The sequence below is a fragment of the Peromyscus leucopus genome, chromosome X (genome assembly GCF_004664715.2).
Source record: "Peromyscus leucopus breed LL Stock chromosome X, UCI_PerLeu_2.1, whole genome shotgun sequence".
NCBI lineage: Eukaryota > Metazoa > Chordata > Mammalia > Rodentia > Cricetidae > Peromyscus > Peromyscus leucopus.
In genome coordinates, this window is record NC_051083.1 from 72,057,736 (window position 1) to 72,065,158 (window position 7,423).

A 7,423-nucleotide genomic window follows, 5' to 3' on the forward strand; every position below is an offset into this window, starting at 1 on the left:
GGAGGGCTACTGATTTTTTTGAGTTGATCTTGTATCCTACAATGTTGCTGAAGGTGTTTATAAGCTTTATCAATTCCTGGGTGGAATCTTTGGGGTCACTCAAGTATACTATCATGTCGTCTGCAAATAGGGAAAGCTTGACTTCTTCCTTTCCAATTTGAATCCCCTTAATCTTCTTATGTTGTCTTATTGCTCTGGCTAGAACTTCAAGTACTATATTGAATAAGTATGGGGAGAGTGGACAGCCTTGTCTCGTTCCTGATTTTAGTGGAATTGCTTTGAGTTTCTCTCCATTTAATTTAATGTTGGCTGTTGGTTTGCTATATATTGCCTTTATTATGTTTAGGTATGTTCCCTGTATTCCTGATCGCTCCAAGACTTTTATCATGAAGGGGTGTTGGATTTTGTCAAATGCCTTTTCTGCATCTAGTGAGATGATCATGTGGTTTTTTTTCTTTGAGTTTGTTTATATGGTGTATTACATTGATGGACTTTCGTATGTTGAACCACCCTTGCATCCCTGGGATGAAGCCTACTTGATCATGGTGGATAATTGTTCTGATGTGTTCTTGGAGTCTGTTTGCCAGTATTTTATTGAGTATTTTTGCATCAATGTTCATGAGGGAGATCGGTCTGTAGTTCTCTTTCTTTGTTGCATCCTTGTTTGGTTTAGGAATCAGGGTAATTGTAGCCTCATAGAAGGAGTTTGGTAATGTTCCTTCTGTTTCTATTATGTGGAACAATTTAGAGAGTATTGGTATTAACTCTTCTTTGAAGATCAGATAGAATTCTGCGCTGAAACCATCTGGTCTTGGGCTTTTTTTGGTTGGGAGACCTTTAATGACTGTTTCTATTTCCTTAGGGGTTATTGGACTATTTAAATAGTTTATCTGGTCTTGATTTAACTTAGGTATGTGGTATCTATCCAGAAAAATGTCCATTTCTTTTAGGTTTTCCAGTTTTGTGGAGTAGAGGTTTTTGAAATATGACCTGATATTTCTCTGGATTTCCTCAATGTCTGTTGTTATGTCCCCGTTTTCATTTCTGATTTTGTTGATTTGGATTCTCTCTCTCTGTCTTTTGGTTAGTTTGGATAAGGGCTTGTCTATCTTGTTGATTTTCTCAAAGAACCAACTCTTTGTTTCATTAATTTTTTGTATTATTCTCTTAGTTTCTAATTTATTAATTTCACCTCTCACTTTGATAATTTCCTGGTGTCTATTCTTCCTGGGAGACTTTGCTTCTTCTTGTTCTAGAGCTTTCAGATGTGCTGTTAATTCACTAGTGTGGGATTTCTCCAACTTCTTTATGTGGGCATTTAGTGCTATGAATTTCCCTCTTAACACTGCTTTCATAGTGTCTCATAAGTTTGGGTATGTGGTGTCTTCATTTTCATTGATCTCTAGGAAGTCTTTAATTTCTTTCTTTATTTCTTCCTTAACCCATTGGTGATTCAGTTGAGCATTATTCAGTTTCCATGAGATTGTAGGTTTTCTGTAGTTTTTGTTGTTGTTGAAATCTAGCTTTAAACCATGGTGGTCTCATAGAACACAGGAGGTTATTCTGATTGTTTTGTATCTGTTGAGATTTGCTTTGTGGCCAAGTATGTGGTCGATTTTAGAGAAAGTTCCATGGGGTGCTGAGAAGAAAGTATATTCTTTCTTGTTAGGATGGAATGTTCTGTAGATATCTATTAGGTCCAATTGGGTCATGACATCAGTTAAGTCCTTTATTTCTCTGTTAAGTTTCGATTTGGGAGATCTGTCCAGTGGTGAAAGTGGGGTGTTGAGATCTCCCACTATTAATGTGTGGGGTTTTATATGTGGTTTAAGCTTTAGTAATGTTTCTTTTACATATGTGGGTGCCCTTGTGTTTGGGGCATATATGTTCAGAATTGAAACTTCATCTTGGTCGATCTTTCCTGTGACGAGGATGTAATGTCCTTCTTGATCTCTTTTGATTGATTTTAGTTTGAAGTCTATTTTGTTGGATATCAGGATGGCTACCCCTGCTTGTTTCTTAAGACCATTTGATTGAAAAGTCTTTTCCCAGCCTTTTATTCTTAGGTAGTGTCTGTCTTTGAATTTGAGATGTGTTTCTTGTATGCAGCAGAAAGATGGGTCCTGCTTTCGTATCCATTCTGTAAGTCTATGTCTTTTTATAGGTGAATTAAGTCCGTTGATATTAAGGGATATTAATGACCAGTGATTCTTCATCCCTGTTATTTTTGGTGGTAGTGTGTGTGTACTTCTCTTCTTTGGGGTTTACTGTTGTGGCTTTATCTATTGCCTGTGTTTTCAAGTGTGTATCTGACTTCCCTCGGTTGGAATTTTCCTTCTAGTGCTTTCTGTAGGGCTGGGTTTGTGGATAGGTATTGTTTAAATCTGGCTTTGTCTTCGAATGTCTTGTTCCTTCCGTCTATGATGATTGAAAGTTTTGCTGGGTATATTAGTCTGGGCTGACATCCATGGTCTCTCAGTGTCTGCATTACATCTGTCCAGGTCCTTCTGGCTTTCAAAGTCTCCATTGAGAAGTCGGGTGTTATTCTGATGGGTTTACCTTTATAGGTAACTTGGCCTTTTTCCTTGGCTGCTCTTAATATTCTTTATTTATTCTGTACATTTAGTTGTTTAATTATTATATGTCGAGGGGACTTTTTTTGGGGGTCTAGTCTGTTTGGTGTTCTATAGGCTTCTTGTATCTTCATAGGCATTTCCTTCTTTAAGTTGGGAAAGTTTTCTTCTATAATTTTGTTGAATATATTTTCTGTGCCTTTGAGTTGGTATTCTTCACCTTCTTCTATCCCTATAATTCGTAGGTTTGGTCTTTTCATGGTGTCCCAAATTTCTTGGACATTTTGGTTCATGACTTTGTTGGCTTTAGTGTTTCCTTCGACTGATGAAACTATTTCTTCTACTGTGTCTTCAATGCCAGAAATCCTCTCTTCCATCTCTTGCATTCTGTTGGTTATACTTGCATCTGAAGTTCCCGATCTTTTACTCAGGTTTTCTATTTCCAGCATTCCCTCTGTTTGTGTCTTCTTTATTTTTTCAATTTCCCTTTTCAGTTCTTGGACTGTTTCCTTTGTTTGTTTCATTACTTTTTCATGATTTTCTTTCAGTGCTTTATTGTTTTCTTGCAGGACTTTATTGTTTTCTTGGAGGGCTTTATTGTTTTCTTGGAGGGCTTTACTGTTTTCTTCTAATTTGTTTGCCCTTTCCTCTAGTTGTTTACAGCGTTCTTCCAATTTTCTTGTCTTTTCCTCTACACAAGCCTCTACCTTCTTCATGAAGTTACTCATAAGGCTACTTTCTTCTGCTTCTTCCAATTTTTGGTGTTCAGGTCTGGATGTTGGAGGCGGGCTAGGTTCTGGTGATGCTGTATTGCTCTTCATTTTGTTGTATGTACTTCTGCCTTGGCGTCTGCCCATCTCCTTGTGGTTCCTTCTTGGTCTTATCAGTGTACTTGTTTCACAAAGAGCTGACAGATTCAGGAAGACTCTCTCTCTTGTCCAAAAGGGAGTTCTCTTGTCCAACTCTCTGGTCCAGAAGGGAAGTCGGGGCAGGCTCTGGTCCAGAATGGCAGTCGGGGACAGGCTGGGAGCTGGGGGCCGGTCTCTAAGTCTCAGGAAGTGGCTGTGGTCTCGGGCAGATGGGCGTGTGGGCAGGGCGCGGAGATTGCAGGGGCTGCCAGGGGGCTTGGAAAAGGGGATCACTCCCGGTGGGGCTAGGGGCTAGAAGTGGAGCTGCCCGGTGGCCAGAACCTGGTGCCAAATTGGGCAGGTCTTCGTGGAGTGGCTGGTGCCCAGGGATGGGGTCCGGGTTGGACCCAGGTACTCACCTCTGGACCAGAAGGGAAGTCGGGGGCAGGCTGGGAGCTGGGGGCCGGTCTCTAAGTCTCAGGAAGTGGCTGTGGTCTCGGGCAGATGGGCATGGGGTCAGGGCGCGGAGATTGCAGGGGCTGCTGGGGGGCTTGGAAAAGGGGATCACTCCCGGTGGGGCTAGAAGGGGAGCTGCCCGGTGGCCGGAACCTGGTGCCAAGTTGGGCAGGTCTTCCCAGAGTGGCTGGTGCCCAGGGATGGGTTCCGGGTTGGACCCAGGTACTCACCTCTGGACCAGAAGGGAAGTCAGGGGCAGGCTGGGAGCTGGGGGCCTTGTTTTTATTTTTTTATTAAGAAAAAAAATTATTCATTTTACATAACAATCAAAGATCCTTCTCTTCCTTCCTCCTGCCCCTCCATGCCACCCCTTCCGACCCATCCTCCATTCCCTCCTACAAGAGGGTAAGGCCTCCCATAGGGAGGTACCTTTAGTAGAGGCAGTTCCAAGCCCCTCCCCCCTGCCTCAAGCCAGTGCAAGGTGTCCCATCATAGAAGTGGGCTCCAAAAAGCCTGCTCATGCACTAGGGATGGATTCCGACCCTACTGCAAGGAAGCCCCTTAAGCAGATGAAGCTACACAACTTTCTCCCTATGCAGAGGGCCTAGTCCAGTCCCATTCAGGCTCCACAGCTATTGATCTAAATTTCTTGATAATACATCTAGTATCCACTTATGAGTGAGTACATATCATGTTTGTCCTTCTTTTAAATGCTTTTTAATTCATTTTACATACCAACCATAGATACCGCTCTCACTCCCCCCATCCCAGCCCACCCCATCCCTTCCTCCAAAAGGGTAAGGCCTCCCATGGGGAGTCAGCAAAGCCCAGTACATTCAGTTGAGGCACGACCAAGTCCCTCCCCACTGCATCAAGGGTGAACAAGGCATCCCACCATAGGTAATGGGCTCCTAAAAGCCAGCTCATGCACCAGGGATAGAACCTGATCTCACTGTCAGGGGCCCCTCAAACAGACCAAGCTACACAACTGTCTCCTGTATGCAGAGGGCCTAGTCTAGTCCCATGCAGATTCCACAGCTGTTTGTCTAAAAGTTCGTGAGTTCCCAAGAGCTTGGTTCAGTTGTCTCTGTAGATTTCCTCAGCATGATTTTGGCCCCCTTGCTTATATAATCCCTCTTCTCTCTCTTCGACTGGACTCCCAGAGCCCAGCCTGGTGTTTGGCTGTGGTTCTCTGCAATTAAAAATCTTAGTCTTCCAGCAATAAAAGATACTGATTTTGTTTAACAAACACACAGGAAATCATTAAGAGTGCTTTCATAGGAAGGTGGACAGGACCTTCAAAGTTACTATGAGTTTTTGTTTTGGAATATTTAATGTAAGACAAAATGTTGCACATTCATGGTACTATCTGAACGGATTTTAAGTATCAATAATTCTAAAAAATGAAGAGTGAGCCTTGCATCGCTGCTTACAATTCTCCTTTAAGAAATACAGTTGCAGCGGGCTAGTTAAAAACATCCTTAACTCTTAGGAAGTATATCTTTGGCTGTTTTCTTAGTTGGTCACAGAATGATTGTTTCTTTAAAGAATAGTATAAAAAGTTTACTGACAAAGATGATATAACATGATTCTTTATGAAATTAACTACTGCCTATACAATTTATATTAAATAATTTAAAGGCTTATAGGATCACTGATTTATTAGGTTTTTTTTTTTCAAATTTAGGACAAAGAAATAATTTGCTTTTCCAAGTTGCTTACTCATTGATTTATAAATGGATGGTTGCATGAAATAAAAATAAAATCTAACAGGGAAGTTTCATGATCTTAGTGCTGAAAGCATCAGCTACAATGGACATTACACCTAGAAATAGATATGGCACAGAAAGTCTCTTATTGTTACTAGAAGACATTGAACTTCTCTCTTACAGAGCTGCCAACTTTACAAAGTTTGCATTTGGTTCAATTACAGAAGTAGGAAGTGCCATTATAATTTATCCGATTTTTCCCCTTTTAATCTCAGGTTATTGGGTTGCTAGTTTATTTCTGCTAAACAATTTTATTAAATGAAAAAAACATATTAGATTAAATTACATAAAATTATGGACGAAGATAAAGTCAGGAGACTGAAATAATTTAAATCTATGTATTCTTTAAATGCTATAGGTAGTATTACTTCTATAGAACAGAATCTTTTAATAGTTTTAGCTAAATAATTTGTGAAAATCATTGCTATTTTATGGGGTTATTTAACATGTTTCTTAGCAGCTTCTTTTTATAGTAATAAGGGTGACATACCAGCAGAGCTATTTTTGTAGGAATTTTAAAGAGGAGGGGTGGTGTTTCATTTTGCAGAGTACAAATAACCTTGTAATTAAACTGAAACAAATAATTGCCAAGAAGCAATTATCATTCAATTAAAGAGTAATTACATGGTTATTTGTGCCCTGTAACATAAAGCATTACTGAGATCAGTAATGCAATCAATATTTTAGTGGAAACAGGATGCTGTAATGATGGACCTTTCAACCTATGCTGATTAAATTGTCATCCGAATAACAGTTTACTAGTTAAATCACCACATGTTTATTTATCTTGATTAATATGTAAATATCTGCCTGATGATAATAAATTTCTTAAAGATAAGAAGCTTTACAGGGTCATCTACCAAGATGTGTGATCTTTCCCAGCTTTTACACAATTCTACATAGTCCTTCATCATTTTCTCAGGATTATCTTGGAAATGACATGTAGGATTTTAGAACCATTAATGCCTTCTTATATATGATAACTCAGTCTTAAGCTATCAATAATATTAATTCTATTGCATATTTTTGGAAATTTATAAATTATGAATTATTTTCACTAACATAATTCGAATTAATTTATTCTAGGTGCTTAAATCTTGCAAAAATATTAAAGCCAATGATATCTGTGTGGGATTTTTGTTCAGACACATTTGAACATGTTTATAAAGAAATATTATATCACCATCCTCATTAAAGAGTCAATAAAAATTTAAATAATAGTGCAAACATATATTCATGTCACTAGAATACACATTTTCAAAGACAGAATCTGTTCCATGTTCTCACAATATACCAATTGAAAAACATATAATCATCCGGGCGGTGGTGGCGCATGCCTTTAATCCCAGCACTCGGGAGGCAGAGCCAGGCGGATCTCTGTGAGTTCGAGGCCAGCCTGGGCTACCAAGTGAGTTCCAGGAAAGGCGCAAAGCTACATAGAGAAACCCTGTCTCAAAAAACCAAAAAAAAAAAAAAACAAAAAAAAAACAAACAAACAAACAAAAAAAACGAAAAACATATAAACATATAATCATAACAAATAATCTTTCCTTTCAAGCTTATATTTTAACCTATGCACCACTGATACCTAGCACTACCCTAGGCAGTAGATACCTAGCACATATTTGTTTGCTGGTTGACTGAACAAGTGATATTGTTACATATATATGTGACTGCAGGAACATTTAGCCATTAATTAGGTCTTTAAGCATCTTGCATCTCTCAGAGCATAATTCAATGACCTCTACCATATCCTTCTTTAACATTATATATAGTC